The 26,612-nt window shown below is 48.2% G+C and overlaps 1 protein-coding gene across 1 annotated transcript in view; it reads right to left on the reverse strand.

Annotated features, from left to right (window-relative positions):
- Positions 1-26,612, reverse strand: part of ZFHX3 (zinc finger homeobox 3) — a 417,139-nt gene that overhangs the window by 241,575 nt on the left and 148,952 nt on the right. The window contains 1 exon segment of the mRNA XM_086689030.1: positions 10,215-10,694. The gene's annotated coding sequence lies outside the window, so the exon portion shown is untranslated.

The following is a 26,612-nucleotide window of genomic DNA, read 5'->3' on the forward strand; positions in this document are numbered from 1 at the left end:
CATTACACAGCAACAAAGCGGAAGGTTAATTTGAAACTCACAGCCCCGCCGCCGCTCGGCTCCCCGGGCAAAGCCTGACATCTACAGTCGTGCCGGGCGCAGGCCGGGTACTCGGCGGCGGCCGCGCCCGCGGGGACACGGGGACGCCCGGGCGCGCGAGGCCCGAGCGCTCGGTCGCGCTCCGGGTACTGGCTTCTGGGCAGGCCGGGCCGCGCGCCTGGGACGGGAGCCCTGGGCGGCTGGGCCTGCGCCGCCTCGGGAACGGGCCCGGCGGGAACAAAGCCCGGTCCTTCCCAGGCGCTGACCCCTCTCTCTCATCAAAAGTCAGGGGCCGGCCTAGAATCGGGCGAGAAGAAAGGGGCGCGCCCTCGGCCACAAAAGAGAGCCTGAGGCCTCAGAACCGGAGCCATGGGTCTCTGGGCCCCATCCACGTCACAGCCAGGCCACTCTAGCATGGGGACATTAGCCAATGTGGACAGGAATTTATTTGAAACACACACCCATCCTATTAACTGCTTTACAGGGCACTTCTGTTTTTCAGCTGCAGAAACTTAGAAAAACATCCCCTGATCTCCATTGAGAGTTGAAGGATAGAGTTTTTCATGGGAGAGAAAGAAAGAAGGGGGGGGGGGGTCAAGAAAAGAAGTCACAGCTTGCAATTAAGCTTACAGTCTTTTTACAAGACTTGCCTTAAAAAACACACACACACACACACACACACACACACACACACACACACATAATTTCAGATAAGGCATACATCATGCCCTTCACAGGGAGATTCAACTGCCAGGTCAAATTTAATGGGGACACCCCAGTTGGTCAGAGCAACCGCTGGACACTTTTCTCCCCAGGTTCGCCTTCGCCATTCTCATATGCAAAGGCAGCACCAGAGAAATCTCACCGGAAGTCACCGTCCTCCCTGTCAGAATCCCACGCTCAGTCTGATTTAATTCCTGATTCCCCCAGCACAGAAGGGCACCTATTTTTCCCTTTCTGAAAGCCACCCACCCAGGCTGGCCCCACAACCTTAAGAGTCCTTTCCCCGACTGCACAATAATGAACCATGCAAGTGTGAGAAATATAATAAGCTCAGGAGGCAAAGAGCTGTATGTATGGAATTGTATTAGCATTAAGCACACTGATGCAGGAGGAAGAGGATGCTCGGCTGATTGAAACTATCAGGTCTCCACGCACAAGGCATTTTACACAACGTAATTTGAGTTCAAATTAACGTAAATAGCCAACCTGTTGGGGACAGACAACCCCCCCTCTACATTTTACATTTTAGTCCAGAAAAAAAGACTCCAAAAAAAATTTTTTTTTTTGTCTGCCAGGGCCCTGGGAGAAAAGACTGCCTCTAGGGAATCATGTCCGATTAGGGACAAAGGAGAGCACAGGCCAAATTCTGTCACACATGAGAGAGTATGGGGGTGGGGGGGGGGAGGGTGCTGGAGAGCAAAAAAGGAAAGTGGAGGATGATTTTGCAAACCGGGATATGATCATAGCCGAGCTGTTGCCAGACCACCTGACTTAAGCCCCAAGAACAGGTGGTGTTTTCAAAACACACTATTATTTATATTAGCCACATGAGTTGAGAACACCTTAAAGAAAACCAATTAATAATTTAATTGAAAAAGTGACTATGAATAATACATGAAGATGATGATGCTAGCAATAACGCAAGTAATGTGGCACTCACAACACAGAGATGTCTCTGGAAATGTCTCCAGGAACACAAGGACTCCAGGCCCCTATGTCCTACCTGGGAGCAACCCGGAGCCCGTGAGCTAAAGACAGTAAGAAAATGTTTACACTCCCCGAAAATCTAATTTTGCTCCTTTATCTTAACTTTTATTAACAGGGGACGACCTCATAATCTGGTGACATCATGAACCTGGTGGGCCGACAGATAAATATCTTCAATAAAAGAAAAGCGAGAATGCCGAAGAACCAGCTATAAAGTAATCTGGAAGGATGTGGAGGTGCTGGGCAGAAGGCCCTGGGGGGATCTGCAGGACACTACCAGCATCCCAAGGGGCACACGGGGCAATGTGCCCTCCTGCACCTCAGAGGCCTGACAAGTGGAACTGGGAGTAACCCTGGGTCCCTTTCCTTTATCTTAATCCAGCACCAGCTACTAACATGGTAAGAGCTGGTCAAGCTTGCCTTTGTTACAGGCAAAATTGTAACAGGTTAGTCCACAGGCAGGGAATCTAGGGCCTCTGGAGCATCAAGATAAAGGGTTACCAAAAAAGCTGGGGGCATTACCTCCACCAGAACTGATTTTCATCATTAACAAAACAATACCTCTTCAGAGGGAGTCTGAAACTTTTGCACTTGTCTATGGAATCAACTGTTTCCCTGAAAGACAGGTTGCAAACTCAGTCCTCTGGCTCCGAAAGGCCCTGGCTCTTCTGAGGGCAGGTATCTGTAGTTAACCTACCCAGCAGAGACAATCTGGCACTCTCATGGCTCTTGGACACTGCTGACAAATAAACCCGCTCTTAGAAAAGGCAGTTCTCTGTAACTAGTCTCATCTCATCTGCAAACCGTAATTGGCAACAGCCAAAAGGATAAATATTTAAAAATAAATCAGGGAATGCTAACCTCTTCCCCACTCCTCCCCTTACCCACTCTCCAAGCCAGAGGCCAGCCCCCTAACACTTAGCTGGCTGGTAAATTACAGTGATCCCAACTGAGCCAAACTGGCTTGCCTCTTTCTCTCTCTCTCTCCCTCTCTCCCTGTCTCCACATACACTTCAGCGAAAGTAAATATGATCTCTGAGCTAAGACACAGTGAATGTCAGCATTCTGACTTCCAGCTAAACCTAGCCTCTATTTTCACAGCATACTGGACTTAGGGGAGATTTGTGTATTTTTCCAGATCCCTGTATTTTTATTAAAATATAGAGACACACTGATTTTAAAATTACTGCTTCAATAACCTTGAGGTTTTAACAAAGAAAAAGCCAGGAGAGGGCAAAAACAAAAATCCCTGAAACAAACAATAGAATATTTGAAGTTAAATTGCACCCCATGCCCTGAATTCACCCCATCGTTTCTAGGCAGTTATATTCAGGGGCCTGGTACCCACCAGGTGACCAGGCCCTCCTGGGTGTGACAGAGAATGCAGGCTTTCCTCAGAACAGCCACACTCACCTTCATAACCACGGGAGGCTGGCGTGCCAAGGCCTACACAGATAATTTGATTCACATTTCTCTGACACGTACCTCAAGGCCTCCAACTATCGCTACAATGCTAATTCCAGAGATTAAATTTTTACCCCCAAATCAGGGGTGGAACATTATCTAGTTAACTTACCCACCCCGCCCAACTAAGACCCTACATCTGTCAAACACACACATAAGAAAGACACAAACGAGTAACCATGTTTTAAAAACCGTGATTGGAAGGAGCTTTTCCAAATTAATTTTAAGTTATAAAGCCCAAGTTTTAAGAAAGCCAAAAATAAAAGACTTGCCTTACAACAGCTTTAAAGCATTAGGTGAAGTGCTTGCTCTCTTTCTTCCCTTTTTTTTGTTAACAAAAATATTATTTCTAAAAGGGCAAAGAGAATTTGCCATGCAAGACTTTTATACCCAAGGGGATTCTTACATTTGTGTTTCTAAACCTTGAAATTGAGAATTTTAATGAAAAGGCAGACAGATGCTTAAGGACAGCATCGCAATCAGGGTCCATACATTACGGTAGAGAAGTGCTTTGTTTGGGGGCTAGGAAAACGAGGTGGACTCCTATTTTTTCAGGGGCCATTCCCACTGTTGGACTCATCCCTTTGCACTCTGATACAAACCACTGAATTCTTGGAGGGAAGCAGGTTGGAGGGAGAAGAAAGGAAAAGGGAAACAGGAGAGGAAAGGGAAGGGGGAGGAAATAAGGTCTCTTTCTATAAATTGGAGTTTGAAAAAATAAAAACCACAAAATCTCAGCACAGCCTCAATTCCGTAGTATGTACCAAAAGCTTCCCTACACATGTGTTAAAACAATCAATTAAACAATATGCCAGGAGCACACAAACCAAGATCAGATTTTTGTTTCAGTGAAGAATTTCATTTGGGTTGGCCATTCCTTCCTATGAAGCAACCACTTCTTGGGGCAGGACACTAAGGGATAAACAAAAGAGAACCCTGTTCACACTCCCCCGCCCCCCCCCCCCCAAATGATTCTAGAGTCCCATTTTCTTATCTTGCCATTTTAGTGCGTTTTTGTCTGCAATCTGTGCTAATCTGACTTAAGAGCCCGGGCTGAAATTTCACATATCCTCCAAGTCAGCCAGTGTTTTAGAATCTGGATTTCTATTGAGGCTGTTCCAATCGTCAGCGAGGCCTACGGTAAAATGTGCTTCATGCTGTTTCGATTGTCTCTCTGCAGACAAATAGAAACTGTGAAATTTAAAGAATGGATAAAAAAAAATCTAAAACAAAGAGGTTAAAAAAATAGGACAAATGTTTTTGCTTTTGTGTCTCCCTGGAGCAATTGTTTGCAGGAGTCTGCATTGACAATAACCATGAGAAGGCCATCTAAAGGCGATGCGCACACAAGGGGACTCCTTGCCTGCTGCCTTTGGTCTGGGAGAAAAAGCACCTTAGCTCCGTTCTCCAGGAACAAAAGGCCAGGGCCACGGAAGGGGGGAGAGGTTACTGGGGCTTTCACATGGAGCCAAGTGTCAATGCAGGTTCATTTTTCACCCGTCTTAGTTGGAAAGCAGCTCAGTGAACTTCCTAATGACTGCTTTTCCCTCTACCCTTATTATTTCTAAACCTAAAAGAACAAAACAATAATATTTTTTTAAACCTAAAACCCATCATCCTATTAGAGGAAAGCCTTAGGGACCTACAAAGTTTTCCCTCCTTCCTTTCCCCACCCTACTTTTTTTTGGGGGGGGGGAGGAGGGGGGATTCCAATTGTAGATCACATGGAAATAAGAGACACTGGACATTGTGGCCGTTTTTAGTAACACCAGAACTGCCTTTATGTCTACAAAAAGGCAGGGAGCAGAAAAATAAACGCAAAAGGGGAAAAAAAAGACTGATCAGGGCTAGGTGATGGTCGGGAGGCTGTGGGGCAGCGCCTGAAAACATTTTCTTTTTTCACAGCATGAAGTCACTAATGCCAGCTTCAGATTTGCGACTGAATCAAAGTCATCACTACAAGGTTGGTGTTTTTTTTTGGGGGGGGGGTGCATGGAGAAGTGGACAATAAGGATGTATTAAAGACAGAGACAAGGTGTGTGGGTGTGGGGAGGGGGGGCACTTCAAAGAAAGGAAGCTGGGATGAATCACTGCATGCCATGGAAATACCAGGGCAAGTGGATGTCGGAGTGTTTAACCAGATTCTAAGCTGGAAACATCTTCCCCAGCGGGCGAACCCTAGGACGAGGCAGTGACACGCAACCCTCAGCCTTTGAACCCAGACCTGGCAGCTTAGGAACGCGTCCCCCCCTTCCCCAGGCAGTCGCAGGCTCTGGCTGAAAAAGCGAGGTGGGGGTAGGGATGAGAGGGCCCTGCGAAGAAACACAATAAACAACTCAAATATGAACGGAAATGACATCAGCAAAGTGAAGGGCCTGTTTATTGCAGATCAAAACAAAACAAACTTCCAAACCTTTTGTGTATACGAGATAACTCTATAAAAAGCCCTCCTAAAATGTCACCAGGGTCGACACATCAGCATCCCAAGAAAACAGATGACAGTTACCAAAGGGGGAGGGAGGAAAGGGAGGAGGAAGGGGGATGAAGGAAAGAAGATGGGAGGAGATAGAAAACCAGAAGGGGCCAAAAACCCAGCTGACTAGTTCCCCCCTCTGCTGATCCTTAATATTTATTGGTGTTTATAATCTAAAAGCCATGCTCTGTGTTTCACTTAATACAAGGCCAGACAGTGCTGTCTAATGAGGCAGCATTACAATCAGCTTGTAATACTGAATTTTTAATGCTGCCAAGGATTCTGTTACATAATAATATGAAAAACAGAAGCTGAAAGTGGGCTCGCAGTGACAGGACACTGGAGGTTCCAGGCAGGCAAGCAGCTCCAAGCCCGCCTTCCCTTCCCTCTCTCTCCCACCCCTGTCTCCCGATCAGCTCTCCATCCCTACACAGGAGGTCGGTATGGAAACCAAGAGGATTTCTTAGGAAATCCACTCTTTTTATTATTATTGCTATTATTATAATCTGTGATCCAAAGTATATTTCAAAGAGTTTGAATTCTAGCCTATCTGGGGTTAGAAGCCTGCAGTGAAAATTGGGGGAGGCTGAAAGACAAGGAATACAGGAGTGGGGGATAGCTTACTTTACGAAAGCCAAACAATACAAAAAAAAAAAAAAATCACAGAGGGAAAAGTACTAAGATGCTTGGGGGGGGTGGGGGGGTGCTGAGGTCGGCCAACCATATTCGCAGCTGCTGCACGCAGTTTACATTGGTGTAATTTAAAAGCATATATATAGCCGCCGTTGCTCCTCTCTGTAATACCCCAAGACTGTAAATCTATAACCACTGCAATGATTTAGTGATTAAAAACATGATAACATATTGTGTAACTGCAAACCACAGAACCCCTGCCAACTCTCCTCGAAGATAAAGAGAAAAAAAAATACAGAAAATGTGTTGCTTGCAGCGATCTTCCTAAACCCAAAAGATTTTAATAAAAGAACCTATATAGTAGACGAATCGGAAAAGGGTGAGTGAATTCTATGTGAAGCCAGCAAAGGGAGGGGGGGGAAAGGGGAGCTTTATGTGGGATTCTTTTCCTTGTACTAACAAATTATGACCTAAACATGCCTTTTCTTTTCTTTCTCTCTCTCTCTCTCTATCTTTTTTAATAGTTTGTTGTAACTGGAATGACTGGTCTTGTGTGCTGTCTTGCATATTCAAAGCAGCTCTGTAATCGGATCTGGAGACCCAACCTTATTTGCCTGAACTCAATAGGGTTTTTCTTCTTGCCCCCCCCCCCTCACGCCCCCCTTCTTGTTTTGTTTTGGATTCGGTGTTGTGGGGTTTCTGTTCTTGCTGGGAGCAGACAGCAACCCAGGAATAGGCTCTGGTGCCTTTAAGCTACAGAGCAAACACCTGAGAGGGGGAGGCACAATTTGTAACCTGGCAGGAGGAGCCTAAAATATACATAAAAAAATAAAATCAAAGCAGCTGTAGGGGTTTTGGCCTCTGAGCAGCTGACCTGACCCCATTCTGTATATTCTTTTATTTCCCCATTGCAGGATTCCTGCACCTTGGGTCAGATTCGAACTCAATGTGACCCTGAGGAGAAGGCAGTCACCGAGCCCTGGAAAACTCTCCGCATGTAATGGGGAGGGGGGGGCTGGGGGAGTATAAGTGCATCCACATTCAGACTTCCCCAGTGTAGACACCCACGCACTATGTACTTACACACACACATACACACACACACACACACACACACACACACACACACACACACACGCACATCTGTCAGGAATGCCAGGCCATGGGGCCAGCTCCAGCCCAGCTTTCTCAGTTAACACTAACCACAGCCTGAACTCTCCCTAAAGCCCCCCAAAATCTTCATATCTATAACTCTACCCATAAACACATGCATGCACAGGCGAACACTCCTCCAGAGACTTTATATGTTTAAAAAGTCCACAGATCTGAATTGCCTCCTCTCTGGACCTGAGCAGGGCAGTTTATTCAGAGAAATCAATAGGAAAGAGCATTTGCAAATATTTATATAAGCCCTGTGCGTTTCAGCATTAAGTAATTAAAAACTAAAACTCAGGGAGGGGGAAGGGAGGGATACTCAGACAGAAGAAGGCTGCAGGCCTAGAGTGGGTTTTCCTGCCTACACCTCATCTCCCCAAACCACAATCCTTTCAAAACTGACTCCATGTACACTTTTTACGAAATCCTGTTCGTGCACCATTTGCTAGACTATTTCAAAATCATCTCCAAATATGGATTTACCTACCACCAAGCTTTCAAGCCTGACTATAAGAGTCTGTATTCTCTCTCTCTCTCTCAAATGCACACACAGCAATTCTTACTTTTGACACTGCTTCAATCTCTGGTGTATTACTCTCTACTGTATTCATATTCCTGAATTATTTGCACTAAAGATACCCAACATTATACGATGAGAAGAGGGCCCCCAAGGTGATAATTCAATGATCGAATACCCACCCCCTACTCCCCCACCAATACTTTCCACTCCCCTCAACCTACAGGATACCTACACCTTGGGGGTTCAGTACCTGAAACCCACATATGTAAACAGATTTTCCCCTCAAAAATGTACAGCAAAATGAAAGAGTTTTTAAATGAGCCACTATCGACTGGACTTCCCCTATATTGTTCCGGAGGGCTGACACTAAATTGTTTGTACTGCCTCTAAACCTGCTCTGAGGAGCCAACCAAGGCAGTGGAGCACCCACGCTGCAGATATTGTAGAAATTTACAGTAAATGTAGGTACACGATTGCAGCACGCTGCCCTATTGATTATGCAGATTGTGATCAATCTCCCCTCTCCGTTTCCCAAGCCTCTTTCTGAAGACCTCCAAATAAGTTGGTCTGTAACTAGCCATTCTCCCAAAGTAGGGAGAAAAAAGTAATTTTTTTAAAAAATAATAAATCCTCAAGTGTCCCCACTGAAAGGGCTTGGGTCTTTTTTCCTTTAATTCCAAAGTAAATTTATGCTCTGCAATTTGCATTATAGCTAAGCGATCACCGTATGTTATATTCTTCAAAGGTGCTTAACAAACCCCCTTTTAAAAGTCACTAGAACTGGAGGCCAGAAAAAGGCAATCAGCCTCCTTCTTCCATATAGTCCTTAGATCAAGTTTCAATAATTGAGACCAATAAAGATTGTCATATTTGCCTTACTTGGAAGCAACAAGGGGAAAAAGTTAAGAGTGGGTGATTTTTGAAAGCACTTGTAATCAAAGAATTTGCCACAGTCGAAGGAATTGCACAACATTCTACAAAACTCAGATTTTGAGCAACAGATTAATTTGTAAAGTAAAATGTATTTTTTAATGTAATAGCTCCACAAGAAATCCACGAGTCCATACACAATTTAAATACACTGCATAAAATACACTCACATCTACTCTCCAAGAGATATGCAAAAAGACGTACACGAAAATACATTAATGGAAAAGAGTGAAGCAGGACTAGGGGTGAGAGCAAAGAATGGAACGTAAACAATCCCAGATTCGTGAGAAAAGAAAAGAAAAGAAAAGAAAAGAAAAGAAAAGAAAGGAAGAGAAAAAAAATAAAAAAGGAACACTCCGATGTCTCTCAACTCAGCTGGTCAAAGAGAGGCCGGCCAGGCTAGATGTAGTCCTGGCCGGCGGCGCAGCCCCGAGTCCCCGGGAGCCCCTAGTGTCCAGGGCAGAGCCCCCTCTGGGCGCTCGCGGCGCTGCCAGTGGGGCAGGGCGGAGAGCGCGCAGGTACGGGGTCGGGCGGCCGCCTCGCCCCCTTGCCCCCTCTCCGACCCGGGGCTCCCGCCGGGCGGCCACATCCCCCGCAAGTCGAGCCCCGGCGAGGAAGGCGGCCGCCCGGCCGGCCAGCGGTGGCGGCGGCAGCAGCAGCCGCGGCGACTGCTCGGGGCCGGGTGCGCGCTCCGCGCGGTGGCTCAGCCCGGGGCCCCGGCGCCTCTCGGGGTGGGGCAAAGTTGGGGGCCGGGGGCGGCGGGGGCGGGGGCGCTCGGCACCACGGACCCCCCCCCCCCTCCGGCCGCCGCCTTTGTCTCGGCGCCCGGACCCCGGCCGCCCTCCCGCCCTCGGCCCCGCGCCCCGGCCGGCCCTGCCCCGCGGCGCCTCCAAACTCGGCGCGCGGGCCTCGCCCCGGGCGCCTCCACCCTCCCGGGGGTCGCTGGCGGCCGGCGGCTGCGGCGCGGGGGCCGGGGAGGAGGGGGCGGCCCGGGCTCGGCGGCGGCGGCGGCGGCGGCGGGAGGAGGAGGAAGAAGAAGAGAAAGAGAAAGTTTGGCGCAGGGGGAAGGCGAGCGGGACGCAGCGAGCGAGCAGGGCGCGGGCGCGGGGAGCGCGGGCGGCGGCGGCCGGGCGCGGGAGCCGGGAGGGGGCAGGACGAGCCCCATGCAAAGCAGCCCGGGCGCCCCGAGGAGCCCCGCGTCCGGGCGGTGGCGGCGGGAGGAGGAGGAGGAGCAGGCGGCGGCGGCGGCGGCGGCGGGAAAAAAAAAAAGAGGGAAAAGTTGCCACTTACGCGGTTGCTTCTCCGGCGGCGGCGGCTGCAGCGGCGCTGCTGGCGGCGGCGGCGGCGGCGGGAGCTGGCGGCGCTTTTAATCCCGAAAAGAGGCGCTCGGGCCGCGGAGCCCATCAAGGCAGCAGCGGCGGCTGGCGGGGGTCGGCGGCGGCGGAGGACGCGCTGCTGGCGGCGGCGGCGGCGGCGGCGGCGGAGCTGGAGCGCGCTCGGCGGAGCCCGGGGCGGGAGGCGGCCGCAGCCGGGGAGCCGGAGCCGCCGCCGCCGCTGCCGCCGAGCAGCATGGTTGGCGGGGAGTTTACAGCCCCCGGAGCGGGCAGGGGCCACGGAGGAGAAGCGGCGGCGGCGGCGGCAGCGGCTCTAGGCTGTAATTGGGATGCAAAGCAGGCGGTGGCGGCGGCGGCTGCGGCCGGGAGGAGGAGGAGGAGGAGGCGGCGGCGGCGGCGGCTGCAGCGGTCGGAGGGGACGCGCTGGAAGTGGGAGCTGATGAGTGAAAAGAAAAAAAAGTCTTTGGATCTTTATTCTGCTAATTAGTTTCCTGCAAAAAATGGCTGTGATTAATTCAGTGCGCATGTGCTTCATTACCCAGGCACGACGGGAAGGGCTAATTAGCCACCTTCTGGATCAATAAGATTCAGCAAAAAAGAAAAGGGGGAGGTGGAGGGAGGCAGAGGGGAGGAAGGGAGGAAAAAAAAAAACCGGGGGAAAGTGATGAGCAGGGCAAGGAGAGCAGGAAGAGAGGATGGGAGAAGAGCCCAGGAAGAGGGAGAGAGGCACCAAAAGTTTATGCATGTATTAAAAACACATACACACACGCACACACACACACACACACACACACGACACACACGCACACACACACATACACCGAGAAGTGAAATGCAGAGAAGCAACAATAGGAACCTGGCTAAGATTTTTTTAAAGATTTTTTTCTTTCCTTTTTTTTTCATTCTTTTTTTTTTTGTTTCTTATTTTTTTCCCTCTTCCCTTTCTTTTTCTTTCTTTCTTTTTTTTTTTTTTGGCAAATGCAGCAGTGTTTAAATTAAATAGGAAGAGAGCATCTTCAAAGAGGAGGGGAGCGGGGGGGGGGTTAATAATGGAGTGGGACAGCTTAAAGCAAAGATTTAAGTGAAAGGCAGAGAAGCAGCAGAGACAAAATAGAGGCCACTTTAAATTGCAAATCTGAGATTTTTTTTAAGGGAGGAAAATTACCTCCCCCAAATCAGAAGACAAATAAAGAAAATATGGAGAAAACTTTAGCACGTACCATAGACTAGACAAAAATATATATATGATATGTTAATTTTGTCTTCTGAAATAAGATGCCATCAATCTTCTCTGGTTCTTTAGAAGAAGAAGGGAAGCAGGAGTGATGATTAGAAGGAATAGAAGGGGGAAAGTGAAACAGAACTGAAAGGGGGGTAACTTAAGGAAAGACAAGAAAAGGAAAAGTTGCACTTGGAAACAAGTCAACTTTCTACCTTTCTGGACCTAAGAGAAAAGTAAAATCAATTTTCTCGTGTAAAACCTGGAAAGCAGATGTTTTCAAAACACAGGAAGCTATTTTGCCATCAAAAGCAGGGATGTAATAAAGGCAGTGAAAAATAATTTCAGACTAAATTCGTTAGAAAGAAAGCCAATATATTTAAATAGCGAGGAAAGGTCTAGAGCGGAGAAAGGGGGGAAATTACATACCCCTTCCCTAATGCCAAAAAAAAAAAAAAAAAAAAAAAGTCTTACAGCTTCCTCCAAGAGTTTGGAGCAGAGTCTTGAAGCCAAAGGGCTTGAAATGAGAGGATGGATTTCAGATAAAGACTAGGAGCAGTACATCCCACCAGAGCCCAAAGGAGATCCCTGGAATCAAAGACAGCAGCCAGGGACCCTGCTACTGTACCGATTCCCAGTACATCAAAGCCATCACTTAGGCGGGTGTACGGTACCTCCAAAAAGGAAGCAAACAAATGCAGGAAGAACAAGAGTCTCAGTCTCTCTCCCACTCTCTCCCTCTCTCTCTCTCTTTCTCTACCCCCTCTTTCAAATCCTAGCCTAGCGTCACTGCTAATGCAATAGATTTTTTTTAATGACAAGTATGTATTTATGTAAGTTCTAAATATGAACTAGTACCACTGAAATTACAATGTCTGGAATAAAATAAAATGCAATTTGCACTTTAAGTGATCTGCAAACAAATGCAAAAACAACATTTATGTCTCTGAAGGCTTTAGAAGTGAACCCTGTAACATCAGGTAGACAGCGCGCACCAAAACTTATTTTTCTTAGAAAAAAGATTTTTTTCCCAGCCTCGCTGGATTATTTATTTTAGAAAGAATTTGGGAATTAATCGGGAAATCTATTTGATTAGAAAGGAATTCTTCATTTTGAGAGATTTTCCAATGCTCTTAAGAGCATGCAGGTTCTTAGTGAAGACTAGGGGGAGAAAACCGGTTTAGGATTTTGCAGGGTTACCTCATCTAATCCTTGTGAATTCACTCTGGGAATAATGCTGTTTTATTTAGAGAGAAAAAAAGAAAATACATTTAGAAAAATCGGGGGTTTCCTCTCTATGAGCCAAATCTGGATTGCCATTCAAACTTTTCCTGGCTGCTTTTCCATGCGGGACAGTTGATCAATAAAGCCAAGCCCAGCCTGCCTTGCTACAGGTTTCACCAGTCAGTGCTTGCAAAACCTTTGTCATTTTCTAAAAATAAAAAAGCTAAAAGTTATTGTAGAAGAAGGGGCTTTTTTTTGTCCCCTGCACAATGTGTCTTTTGTGAGGTTAATGCCATTCTGGGCTCTCGATAGCCCTGGACAATGGGAACTCTCCAGGAGCCTGCAAAGACTGGCTTTTTTCTTTCTTGGTTTTTTTTTTTTTTTAAGGGAAGGATGAAACATTCCTACAGTCCAAACACAACTTCTACTTTGATTAAATAAATATTTATCTTTATTGTAACCATTGTATATTTTTAACTTCAGTTTGTCCGGTTTCTGATTATTATTTTAAATTTTTCATTGGCAACAGTTAATCTTTTTTTTTTCCCTTTCAGTCCAAAGTGCAGGTCAGTGTAAAATGTAGCTGACTGAAAGAAGACTGGTAAATTCTGAATTTTTCCATAATATATCAGGTAAGGAAAATTGTTCAGACCTTCAGGAGTATATTTGTCTCTAATTTATCTGTCTTCACGAATCTTCATAATTGTTGGGTTTTTTTTTAAGATGCAGCAAATTTTAATTTCTCCTTGTAGATCTTGAAAACTCACTTAAATGCTATGTATTTATTTTCTCTTAAAAATGTAAATGATACAAGGAGCGAACTTGTAGCTTGTGACACAAAACAGCGCGGAGGAAGTCAGTATCTCCACTGGTATAGGCTATTTGGGGGAAATTCTGGATATAAATGTATTTCATGTTGCAATATAGGAAAATGTCAGCTTAATCTGGTAAATACTTATGCTAATTTTACTCAGTGAATTCGTTATAAGGAGGAGAGGTACCAAGCTTGTATGATTGAATAATGCTTAGGCGATAATCCAGCATCTGTATGGATTATTTTATGTACAAAATGAAAAAAGGGACCAAGAAATTCAGAATCTAAATCCTTCATTTAGCTGGCAAGAGGGCAGAAAATTTTAGACCAATCTGTTTTTAAGACATTTACAGTAGGGAGAGAAAGTAGAATGTAGGCTAAATATTGCATTGATGTGTGTATTTCTCTGCCTCTCGCTCAAATGAATGGATAGAAACACAAAGATATATGCATAAATGGGTACATAAATATACATTTGAATGACTTTAGATGTCTTTGCGTCTCTGTGTGTGCTGTGAATATATGTGCACACAAATATACAAGGTATACATCAATGCAGGTACTATACAGAGCTATTCTGTGTGTGCTCTCTCGCTAGGCGTTTTTGTTTCCAGATCTGTTGGAAGCTACTTTTTTGCAAATATAACATAGAAGTGTTGGTTTAATGATGAAGATGTGAATGGTGAATTTGAGTAAGAGTTTGCTTCCCTGCAATTTTCAGAATCTGGGGTTACAATGTGAGCAGCTATTATTTGGTCCAAGGGTTAAAGATGCCGTGGGCCAGTCTTCAGGGGGAAGAGAGGTGAAGGGGATCTTAGGAGATCTCACTTCCAAAGAGCCTAGATTCTGGACCCTGGGTTTTCTTCTGCTGGGGGGTTGGGGGGACACAACAACAAAAACAAAAACAAAAAAAGGAAGAGGAAGAGAAGAAGAAAAAAAAAGCAAGCCCGTGAGGAGGCAGGGGGAGGTTGAAAGGACGCCTCTGCGCACAACTCTAGAGCTAGATCTAAGAGAGGGGTTGCAGGGTGAAGAATGTGCGGGTCCCTTTCTGAATGTGTATTGTTATTCTAAATCTATTGTATGTATGTGTTACTGTCCTTTCATTTGCCACGACAACATATGGATTCCATAAATGCAGACATGCTGAAGTGCATCTGTCTGGGTAGTTAACACGATCCAAACATCCCTCTTCGTTCCGCTAACTCTGGCTCTTCCTCGGGTTCCCTGGCAGCGCTCCGGGCTGGCCGGCCCTTGCCCCAGGCTCGCAGCACCCTGTAGTCTCGCCCTTTTGTAGTCTCCTGGTGGGATCCAAGGTACCGCGCCCGTGGAGGCGGGCTGCTCCGGTTCCGGGGTCAGAGGCGCCGCTGCCGCCGGCCCCTGAGCGCCAGGGAACGAAAGGGTTAAGCTGCCCGAGCTCTGGGAAGGGGCAGCGTTCATCCCGGAGCGAGGTGCAGCCACCAGCAGCTGTGATTTAGGGGTCAAGTCCGAGATCACCTTTCTCCTGCCTCTGGAAATGGCAGAAGATGAGGTAGGGAGGGAGAAAGTGGAGACAGAGGCAGCCAGGCGCGGCACTTGGCGCTCCATCCATCCGTTCCCTCCCCGAACCTACCAGCCCACCTTGTTACCCCCAGACAAATCGAACAGTTCCCCTTTCTCCTAAGGGTGCGGGGTGAGGTTCTTCTGAGCATCCAGAATTGTTCCATCCCCAGCTCTATCCTAGGGCTCAGCCACTGTTATCCAAGCCTCAGAAAGTTTGCTCTTAATGCACCAGAGGGGGAGCAGATGGGTCTGGGCAAAAACTGCTCCCCGTTTGTGGAAAACAGGGGTGCCCTTGGCAGGATGGGGGGAGTTGGGATGTTGGCGCCAGCCTCGCAGACTCGGGTCAGGCTCCTCATAGTCCCTCATCGTCCTGAGCGGATGTACACAGTGGTATCCATTACATGCAGCTTCTTGCTTTCTGCCCATATTCTCGGTCAAAAGCTTTCTTTCCCCCAACTTGGGCAGCCGGGAGAATACTTTTGTCAAAATATTTTTCGAGCCTGAAAGATAACCAACACCCAAATTCAGATTTGCTTGTGAGATGTTTCACTGGCAAAGAGCAAAGCGTCTGAAGTCCCCTTTTGTTTTGGCGCTGCACGGAAGCACCAGGTTGTGGGGCTCAGTGCCCAGGTGATGTCCTGGGGACCCTGGGGGCGTATATGTGCTGTCCACTAAAGGGGCTTCAACTGAGAAAGAGCTTCCCAAATGCACCCCACGAGGTTGGACTTTAGGACAACGACAGCTCTTTTGGAAAGTTACTCCAAGAAAAAGGAGTTTTTGGTGGGAAAAGAACTGGCTGGAAATGACAGAGAGAACGGAGAATTAGATCCCTGGGGGACGCGAGGCAGGTGGGGGATGCTAGGAGTAGACAGGGAGCTGAGTGAGCAAGGAGGTCCACATACAAGGCATGTTGGGCACGGCTGCGCGGAGGCTCGGTGACGCGCGCCCCAGACGCTCCCTCCAGCTGTCAGAGCGAGGGCGAATCACCCCGATTTCCGCTTCTGCTTCCAGGGCCAAGAGTAGACCTGCTGGTCCAGTAGGCAGCTGAGGTCTGTCTTCCTAGCCCCCGCACCCCTAACCCCGCCACAGCCTCCAAACCACGGATATCAAACCAAATTGGCTGCTCGAATCTAGAGAGGTTTCATCCCTGGGGCAAGGGGGAGGGAACAAGCCTTTTTTTTTTTTTTTTTTCTTTTGAACTCCCGATTCAAAAGAGACCACAACCTACTCTTGAGTGTCATCCCCAATACAAGGATTGTGGGTATGTTTCATTCTTTCATTCTTCCTTCCCTATATCTCAGAAGTAAAACCTTTAAAGAATTAGCCCCAAACTTAGAGCGCTCAGGTCACTGAAAGAGTTCCAAGTGATGAAGCCTGCCCTTCATTTCCAATACATGGTGCACTGTGAAAATGCAGGGCAATTAGTTCCAAGGTTTGAGTCAGATTTCCAGTTTCCTCAGCTCCTTTGCAATGGAAATCTGAGATCCAACCTTGGGGCAGGAGTCGCCTCTGAGTTGGTGGCTCTCTTGGGTTCCACACAGCCTGTACTACTGGCAAACACTGGCTTCCCTTTTGGTGACCTGGTACCAGAAGTTTGCACTACATCCACAGCCTGGGGCAGGTGAAGAAGAGAACTAGGCTTATCTCTACACAACAAAGTGAACAACTTGAGGGCAAGAGCCCCCCAGTCGGGCTGTGTTCGCTTTGGGGATTTCCAAGGGCATAACTTGGGGGGAAAGATCGAGGTTTCTGACTTGCCAGCCAGAGGCAGAAAAAAAGGGATCCTGGAGAGGCACGGGCAGCGGGCTTGGGGGGTAGGGCTGACAGCGGGGAAAATGAGACCGAGTGCCCATTTGCGTGGCGCCCATGAGGGCTGGCGTGGGGAGTCCGTGCCGTGGTAGCACGTGCATCGTTGACACGCAGACACGCAGGCGTGCGCTAATGGAGGGATGCGCGGCTGAGCAGTCCCCGATGCCTGCATTTCTTGCAGGCATGGCTTGTTTAATAGCCAGGGAATTGAGTGCCTTCCCCCCCCCTTTTTTTTTTTGCTGAGAAATGTAAAAAGGGACCTATACCGTGTATGTATTCTGAAGAAACATGTGCATTTTTTTTTCTTGAGAAATACCTAGCACCATAATATTTCTGATTTAAGGGGCGAGGGAAATCTTTGAAGTGAAGAAAATCAGTGGGGGACGAACTATCTTTTCCTGATTTTTTTTTTTTTTCTGTGCCTCTCCTCAAAGCCAGTAATGGGATTTAAAATCAGAGATTCCCAGTTCTCATCCTCCCTCCCATTCCATTTCACTCTCTTCGCCCCAGAAAACATCTGCAGGAACAGACTGCACGTCTAAGGGGGATGGTTTAAAGAGAAACAAGGTTTGGGGCACGCATCAACTTTCCTTTTCTTTTTCAAATGAAGCTGAAAAAAATTCCAAGGACAATTTAAACACCAAACGACATCGAACAGATATTTTTCCAAAGCCAAATTTTTCCAATTCGTTTGTTTCCAATTCTTAGAAATAGAGAAAAAGGCAAACTCGATCTTCCTGCACGCGGATGACACGAAATTTGGGGCCAGCGCTTGGTGAGGGCCGGGGGGTGGAGGGCAGGGTGCAGCCCCACAGTGTTGGAGAAATCCAGTGGGTGCCAACCCCGGGGGTGCGCGGGCTGGGGCTCTGGCCAGCTGGGCTCCTCACAGATGTCCAGCGGGCCCAACCTGTGCCAGGACAGCACACAGGGCAGTGGTCCCCTGTGAGCATGGCCACCTCCCTGTTTAATTCCAGGGCTCAGCGGGCCAGCAGGAATATTCGATGCCAGTTTCCTCTGGTCCTGGCATGGGACACGCCCTTTTTACATCTAGTCTCCTGCCCTCTGGGTTCAGCATCATGGACACCAGGCGCTGTTCCCACCTCCCCAGGAACCATGACCTCAAGGATCGCGACAGTTTCCTGAGACTCTGACCACAGCTCACTGAGCCAGGGCATATGTCCTTAATGTCTGGCACACCCAGCCCCATTTTGGGAAATCTATATTCTTCTGCCGTTTTGGGCTCCTGAGAGGAAGCCTGGGCTCCTCAGGCCCCTGGAAAGGCCAGCTGGGGAGCTTAAGCCAGCACAGGTATGTGCTTAGCAAGGCCCCTCACCCCTTCAACTGGCCCCCATGGAACAATTTGAGCATTCCATTACGCCCCTGCGGGGCACCCCCAGAAAAACCCGCAGGCCTGGGAAGAAGAAGGAAAGTCGAAGGTGCAGCTCAGGCCTGAGCTGAGCTGCCCAAGCCCAGTGCCTGCCTCCGGCTTTGATCCTCCTCCCCACCCCTGGCAGCTGGTGGTTTGATTCCCTGTCCACTGCCCTCATTGGGCTTCCCAGCTTCTTTCAGGACACAGGTACCTGTGGGGCGCCAAAGTGGGCGAGCAGCAGCGACCACAGGGGGCAGTTGGGGGCCGCCTCCAGCTCAGGCCAGCCCAGGGAGAGGTGGGAATGGGGAGCCACCCCCTCCCCCCCCCCCGCCCCGCCCCGACCTGGGGCCCTGCTCACCACTAAGGCTGACCAGACACTGGGCTAGCCAAGAAGGTGGGACTGGATGCTTAGAGTTAGCGAGGGACTGGCTTGAGGAGCGCCGTGTCTGCGTGTTTAGTAGACCTCCCTCCCTCTCTTTGGTCTGGGAGCGCTGCAGCAGGAAGAAGTGCTCCGAACAACACTTCAGCCCCGACACTTGAATGCTAAAGGTTAAACTCACAGCCTTCAGGGAAGGGCTTCCTGCCAAGTGGAACAAATGCACTCTGCCACAGGCTCTCCCCCACCTCGCCCTCGCCCCTGCAGGTACAGCTGACGTCAGAGCCCCTCGCAGATTGTGCACTTCAGTGAGAGGTGCCCCGGGGCGCTGGTCTTCTCACCTCCACCCATCTCCAGGGAACCTCTCCTTCCTTCTCTCCCCCATCATTTTGCCTGTGGCTATTTGGACCTCACTTTGGTCTAGGGATCCCTGACTTATGGGTTCCAACTAGTTCCTACTGTGGAGTTGGAATGACCTCTATCTACATTGCAACAGGCATGCAAGGTTCACACATGTGGGCACTTTGGGAGAAACCACACTTGTCCCTCGTTCCTTTGTTCTGGGTACTTGGTGGCCCCTGCAACTTGGTGCACGCAAAACTAGAGCTAATACACTCAACTTAGTGGCCAGCATTGGAAGGGCGTACAGGGAGACCCTGACTGTAAGGAGGCAGGTAGAGGCGAGATTTTCAGACTGGGAAGCTTCCCCAGAAAGAACAGCCATGGTGGTCTCTATGGCAGGAACCCTTTCCCTTTCCCTCCTGACCCCATCCCCCCAATGATGGTGAGATTCAGTTCTGCACCCTTAACGAGGGCATTCCAGGAGGAGACCAGTGGTGTCTTAAGGGGGACGGAGGTTAGCTCTTAGGAGCCTGGCAAATTCGCCCTTTTCTCTTCCTCCTTACCTTTGTTGAAACCCTACATTTGGTGAGCACCCACCATGTGTTAGTCCCTTGGCAGACACTTTACATGAATCTATTCAATACTCCCAGTAGCCTTGGGAAACTGGTATTATTAGTCCCATTTTTTTTTTTTTTTTTTTTTTTTAAATTTTTTTTTCCAACGTTTATTTATTTTTGGGACAGAGAGAGACAGAGCATGAACGGGGGAGGGGCAGAGAGAGAGGGAGACACAGCATCGGAAACAGGCTCCAGGCTCCGAGCCATCAGCCCAGAGCCCGACGCGGGGCTCGAACTCACGGACCGCGAGATCGTGACCTGGCTGAAGTCGGACGCTTAACCGACTGTGCCACCCAGGCGCCCCTATTAGTCCCATTTTATAGATGAGGAATATCAGATTCAGAGAGACTGAGAACATACAGCTATTTAAGTGGCTCAGCTTGAATTCGAACGCGGCACCATTTGGCTTTAAAGCTATGTCTATTACACCGTCTGTTTCTTGTCAAGGTCAGGAGAAGCAGGGGCTCAAGGAAAAATAAGAGGAGAGATGTAGTGCACATGGGCTGAGAAGGGGGAAAGAAAAATATTCCGGGAAAGGTTCTCTGGTTTAGATGTGGATTCCGGGCTGGGAGACACATCACAGAAAGGCATGGAGGATGTTCTCTAAAGGCCACAGACAGAAATGACAATGAAAAAAGATGAACAAGCCCCCACCCCAGGGTGACAGCAACATAATATCACCCCGAAACAATTGCCAGTGTACCCCTGCGATGGCGGGCCCGCAATGGGCCATATCAGGGCAAGATGGCACCAGGCCTTTTTTTTGTTATTTTTCTTTGTCAGTTTTCTTACTGTGTCTGAAGTTCAGACAAGTTCCTAACTTCTGTGAGTCAGCAGGCTAACAGGAAGGGATGATCAGATGACCAATTACTCAGGAATAAATGTGAGGAAATTCAGAAAGCTGGGGAAGAAGAGAGGGGAGTGACATCCAGATGGCAGGCCTGCGGAGGGGCTCCTGGTCACGCTGGGGCTTGCTCCTGGAGCTCTCAGGCTCCGACTGCCTGTGTGGCATGAATTGCAGCAGCAGGCCCGCAGCCCCCTCAGAACAAAAATGCCCGGTTTGCGGTACTGAGGTTTGGCTATGGGAGAGTCTTCAGCCAACTCTGGCCACGGCATGTGCGACCAGGTACCGAAGTCCTCCTTCCGGGGCTTCTGCAGCGAGGGGATGGGGCAGTTAGGTCAGTGGCATTGGCTGACATCTCTTTGCTGCGGTTAGCTGTCTCGTCTTGGGCTGAAGCAGAGTGGGTAACTGGGCAGGACTGGCCAGGCCCACACCGAGGGGCTGCCGAAGCCTTGTTAAGGAAGTGCTCCTGACCAGGCAATCCAATTACATAATGCCACAAAAATAACTCTGGGCTGGGATCTTGTCAGAGTGACGTATTTTGTTAGCAGAGAGGGGTATCAAATATCTATCTTTCAATCCAAGGGCTGAAAGTACACTTGTGGTGCTGATGGGCTCCTCCTCCTCCCAGGGCCCAAGGAAGGTTGGGGGCAGGGAGGGACAGAAGGCAAGGATGCCCAGTCCCCTCCCCCTCCTCTTTTTTCCCCAGGTGCAACAAAAGCCAACTCTTCAGTTTCCGCTGTATTCTGCCAGCTCCCAAGTCCATGTACAGAGTCACATCCACTCAAATTTGTCTTGCAGTCATCTCTGCTATAAACGGCTCAGGGACAGTTAAGAGAAAGAAATGAAGGTGGGGGAACCGTGGAAGAAAGATGATAGGGAATGAAAGGGGTTTTCTGCTCTGTTTGTTGGTGGAACAGAATGGACATGAGTTATCTTATTATAACTAGACTGGGCCTCCCACTACAGTTGACCAACTAGTCCCACTTTGCCCAAGACTGTTCCAGATTTACAACTGCATCCCAGGAATCCCCTCAGCTCTAGAAACTGGGATAGTTCGTCACTCTCCTCACAGGTTTGGCCAAATTTCCACAAGGATGTAGAAAATTATGACCAAAATGAGGTAGTTCATTTCAATTCCGAATCATTCAAAGAACAACCTAAAGAAGCTATTTCATCAGAGAGGCAAAGGCCCCATTTCCAGGAAATTTGAAGAAAGAGCCTCTCACCATTTTGGACTCTAGAGCTTTCCAGGTGGAAAAATCACCTGTTCCATCTACTCTGCTTTTCAGATAAAGTTTCCAGACATGCTTCCACCATTCTACAATGTCCTGAACTCCTGCCACGGTTTGGATGGGGATTGGTTTTATATCCCTTTGAAAAAACTGCTTGAGTCACAGTGAGGACTTTTTGTCACCTCATCACTTTCCTGGGTCTCCATTCCTCCCTGTGGTACCAGGGTCACATTCGGAACTGTATCCTAGGAGAATATATTCACCTAGGGCCTGTTAGCATTTCCTTTTTCCTAATATGGATCATCACAGCATCCGATCCTTTTATTGTAAACGGCGGCCTTCCAAGCCATCCTGGATCTAGACCCATCTGACCCCCACCCCCTTGGAAGGAGACAAATGAGGATAAGCAATCCCCTGCCCAAGACACTCTCACAGCATCTGAGCTTAGACGTGCACACATCCCCACCTCCATTCTCTTTTGAAATCAAAGCGTCTCAAAAGTCCTAGAGCTAATTATAAAAGCAAATAGCTTTCCCTCCCTGAGTCATAGTCCTTGGCTCATAAGAAGGCAATTCCACTCGGAGACCACCTTGTCGCAAACACGAAAACCAGCTCGGTCAGGACGCAGCAGAGAGGAAAGGGTGAAGCGCCAGCGCCTCCACCCTCCCCCAGCAGGCTCTGCCTTTATGGAGTCTATTTCCAGTCTGTTTACCTGGCAAGGCCCACGTGACCAATCCAGAAGGAAATGCTGACATCACTGTCTCTCTCTCACACATGTGCGCCTCCCTCCCTCCCGCCGGCCGTGCCTGCGTTCCGGCGTCCAGCCTCTGCGCCTCGTGCGGCGCCCGGCCCCTCCCCCCGCACTCGCGCCTTCTCCCACTTATTTCTCTGTCTTTCTCTGTCACACTTTCCTTTGTTTTCTTTCTCCTTGTAGGCCGCCTCTTAGACCGTCTCGGGCGCGCACGCACACGCGCGCACACACACGCAGACTTCTGGGAACCCTTTTTCCTTCTCTTCGACAAGCCTTTTTCTTCCTCTTTCAATCTCTTTCACGTCCGTGGCCACTGAATCTTCGCTGTTTTAAAAACAAACTTCCTCTTTCTGTGTACATTGGAGATTTATTAAAAAAAACAAAACAAAAGAAAACAAAGCAAACACCTCTGGAAGGCCTGGAAAACCTTCCAGGCCAAGGGTGGGGGGAGGGCAGAGCAAGGCCGCTCCGTTCAGCCACTCAATTTCCTGCTCCAGTGGACTTGGAGATTTAGGTGTTGGGGGTTTGGTCAAACATGCCTTCTTTATTTATTTGTTTGCAGCCTTCGTTCTTCCAGCTTCCCTCCCACGCTTCCTCACTGCTGCAGGATGGGGTGCCTTCCCTTCCCCACGGCCGGCCCACAGGGTCCCAGCGGCTCTTGGCCTTGTGGGGCCACCGAGCACACGCACCTCGCTGCCGCTGCCGCTGCCGCTGCTCCTTCTGTCTGGGGCTGAGGGGGCGACTCGGCGTCTTCCCAACCTGGAGAGCTGGGAAGACCATGGAGGCAGAGAGGAGGGGGCAGTGGTCAGCGCAGGTGTCTGCTGCCTGTTCGGAGGGCTATTTATAGGAGGAACCAAGTGGCAGGGCTCTGGGGTCCGGCTGCTCCCGGACAGCTTGCTTGGTGCACACGGGCTCAGAGCCAAAGCATGCAGTTTAGAGGAAATGTTTAATAAAGACACGGGAGTCCCAAACTGTTTATTTATCCTAATGGAAAGGTGGAGATACGATGTCCCTGGAAACTGCCTCAGAGGTGGCCTGCACGGTTGTGAGGCCAGAGGGTAAAACAACGGGTGCCTTCAAAGGGAACTGACTGGCCCGGGAAAAGGGGCAGAAAGCAGGCTCTCAGAGCTCTTTTGCTCCTATCTCCCACCCAGGCCGTCATCTCCTGGGCTCCTACACCTTTTAGTTTGGGGTAGGGCAGGGAGGCAGAGGGAGGCATGTGAAGTCATGCAAGAGTGAGGTCATTAATATATACAATGGAACATTATTCAGCCATAAAAAAGAATGAAATCTTGCCATTTGCAACAACATGTCTGGAGCTAGAGAGTATAACATGAGATGGGTCAGTCAGAAAAAGACAAATACCATATGATTTCACTCATATGTGGAACTGAAGAAACCAAACAAACAAGTAAGGGGGGAGTATGAGAGAGAGAGAGAGTGAGAGATCAATAAACACTCTTAACTATAGAGAACAAACTGGTGGTTACCAGAGGGTGGGGGAATTGGGGGATGGGTGAAATAGGTGATGGGGATTAAGGAGTGCACTTGTGATGAATACAAGGTAATGTATGGAAGTGTTGAATCACTATATTGCATCCTTGAAGCCGGTATAACCCTGTACGTTAACTAACTGGAATTAAAATAAAAACATTTTTAAAAAGAGTGAGACCAGTAAGTAATCATTACTTACATGTGAATTCATAGTCCCCAACACTCATAAAGGTAGAACTCTACGAGGAGGACATGCGTGTTTTTTCCCTTAATTATGAGACAGACAGAAAGCACAAGTGAGGGAGGAGCAGAGAAAGAGGGAGAAAGAGAGAGAAAGAGAATCCTAAGTAGGTTCCATGCTGTCAGCTCAGAGCCTGATACGGGGTTTGATCTCACAAACCCTGAGATCATGACCTGAGCTGAAATCAAGAGCCAGACGCTTAACCAACTGAGCCACTCAGGTGTCCCATGACAAGAGTGTTTTAATGGGCATATTTACCATTGGGTTATGTTGAAAATCAGGAATATAGCATCCTGTTGGAAGACCCTAGTAAAATCTAAGAATAGGACCTTCAACATTAAAATAGTAGTTCTTCAATGTTCACATGCATTCCTACTTCTTGAAAAACATTTCCAGTGCACATTTAAATGGCCCTGGCAGCCAGGCAGGAGAGAATTCAGATATTATGAAGTCACCTTATAGAGAGACCTTTTCATAGGTACACAGCCAGCCAGGGGTGGGGGTGGGGGGCTTTTGGGAAGCTCCAGTCACAGACATGTCTCTTCAGGCATGTCAAGATCTAAATCCTCTTTAGACATGCTGGGAATCGAGAACTTTCTCCTGGCTTTAAATATTTTGTGCAAGTTCTAATTTTAAACTTCCAAATGTTATAGGCCAAGGACTCGCTGTTTTGAGTTGTCAATTAGGTAGATAGTTCTGTTGGTCAATTAAATGATTTTTGTGGTTTTAGAACCCAAATAAAGTGGTAAGGAGAGTCTCAATGTCATTCTTACCATCTCCATGAATATTTATGGGGCCCTGGCTGAAGTAAAAGCACAAAAGAATAGGGTGGAACACAGGTTCCAAACCCCCAGCTGTGGGTTTGAGATGCCTCTGTTAAGAATTCTACACTATCCAGTTATTATCATTGTTTGTCAAACTAAAGCCAGGATGAGATACAGGGTGGTGGGAATCGTGCAAACAAACAAAAAAACAAGACAAAAAACAAAACAAAACATACGTGCGCGTGTGTGTGTGTGTGCGCGCGCGCGCTCGCCCGTGCGTGTGTGTGTGTGTGTGTGTGTGTGTGTGTGTGTGTGTGTGCACACACACAACCATAGAAGGAGTTGAGGTCCTTTGATATGCTGCCTTTCAACCTTGGAGGGATCTGGGAAAGGGTGTGCAGGAAGTTCTTTTCCCCGTCCCTGAGTCTAGCTCAGGCTCACCTCCTCCTGAGGAGGCCCAATGCTGGAAGTGACCTCACCTAGCTTCTCATATTCAGCTCTCTGGGGAGGTTTCTTGGATTAGTTAGCAGACACCAAAATAATGTTTGATAAGATCCATTTGTTTCGCTATTCAATACCTGTGATGATGTGGAAACACACATGCATTTATGAATATATTTGGATTCATGTTATGTGTTACCCCACCTGCTTCCCCAAGGATAGGCGCCATATGGAGTATACTCTGTACACATCTCCATAAATGCCCACAGTGCTAATTGCTACTCAGTGATGTGCCCGTGGTGAAGAGGAGGATAATGATAATGTTGATGATGAGGAGGATGACAATGATGATGACACTAAATTGCTAATAATGATTCCACGATGAAAACAGTTGTGGGTATAGAGATATGCTCCACAAACTCAGAATGAATGAATACAGTTAGGACTTTCACTGAGTGTTTTTCCGAGATCCGGTTCTTTCTTTCTTTTTTCTTTCTTTCTTTCTTTCTTTCTTTCTTTCTTTCTTTCTTTCTTTCTTTCTTTCTTTCTTTCTTTCTTTCTTTCTTTCTTTCTTTCTAAGCGTTTACTCCATGATTATTTATTAAAGGAAGTAATCTCAACTGCTGAGCCTGTGGGCTGGGCCAAAGTGGCGTAACAATAACAGAAGGTGGATTGACAATCACTTTTCATCATCAGTGTACTTTTAAAAATCTGATTGAGATACCTAACACTTATCTCTTTCATGGCAAATGACCACAGAAAACAAAAGTTTTTTGCTGGTACTTAGAGAACAGAACCACTCTCCTAATCTGCTCTGGGAGGGATGTCAGAGAGATGACACTGGTAGCACAGGAAAGACACGCCTTACAGCCAAGCATGAAGGACCACAAGCCAGAGATGGACACACCTTGCAGTGATACACAATATACAAATCAACCCACAGTTTTTAAAACACGTAGGAAAGTAGGGGTGCCTTGATGGCTCAGTCGGTTAAGCATCTGACTCTTGATTTTGGCTCAGGTTATGATCTCACAGGTCCATGGGACTGAGCCCCAAGACTGGCTCTGCGCTGACATCGTGGAGCCTGCTGGGGATTCTTCTCGCTCTCTGCCCTGTACCCCACTTGCACATGTCCTCTTTCTCTCAAAATAAATAAATATGTTTAAAAATTTGGCGGGGGGCTTCTGGGTGGTGCAGTTGGTTAAGCATCTGACTTCTGCTCAGGTCATGATCTCACAGTTTGTAGGTTCAAGCCCTTGTCAGGCTCTGTGCTGACAG

This window comes from Puma concolor, chromosome E2, assembly GCF_028749965.1.
Source record: "Puma concolor isolate L17-30 chromosome E2, mPumCon1.1.hap2, whole genome shotgun sequence".
NCBI classification, from domain to species: Eukaryota; Metazoa; Chordata; class Mammalia; order Carnivora; family Felidae; genus Puma; species Puma concolor.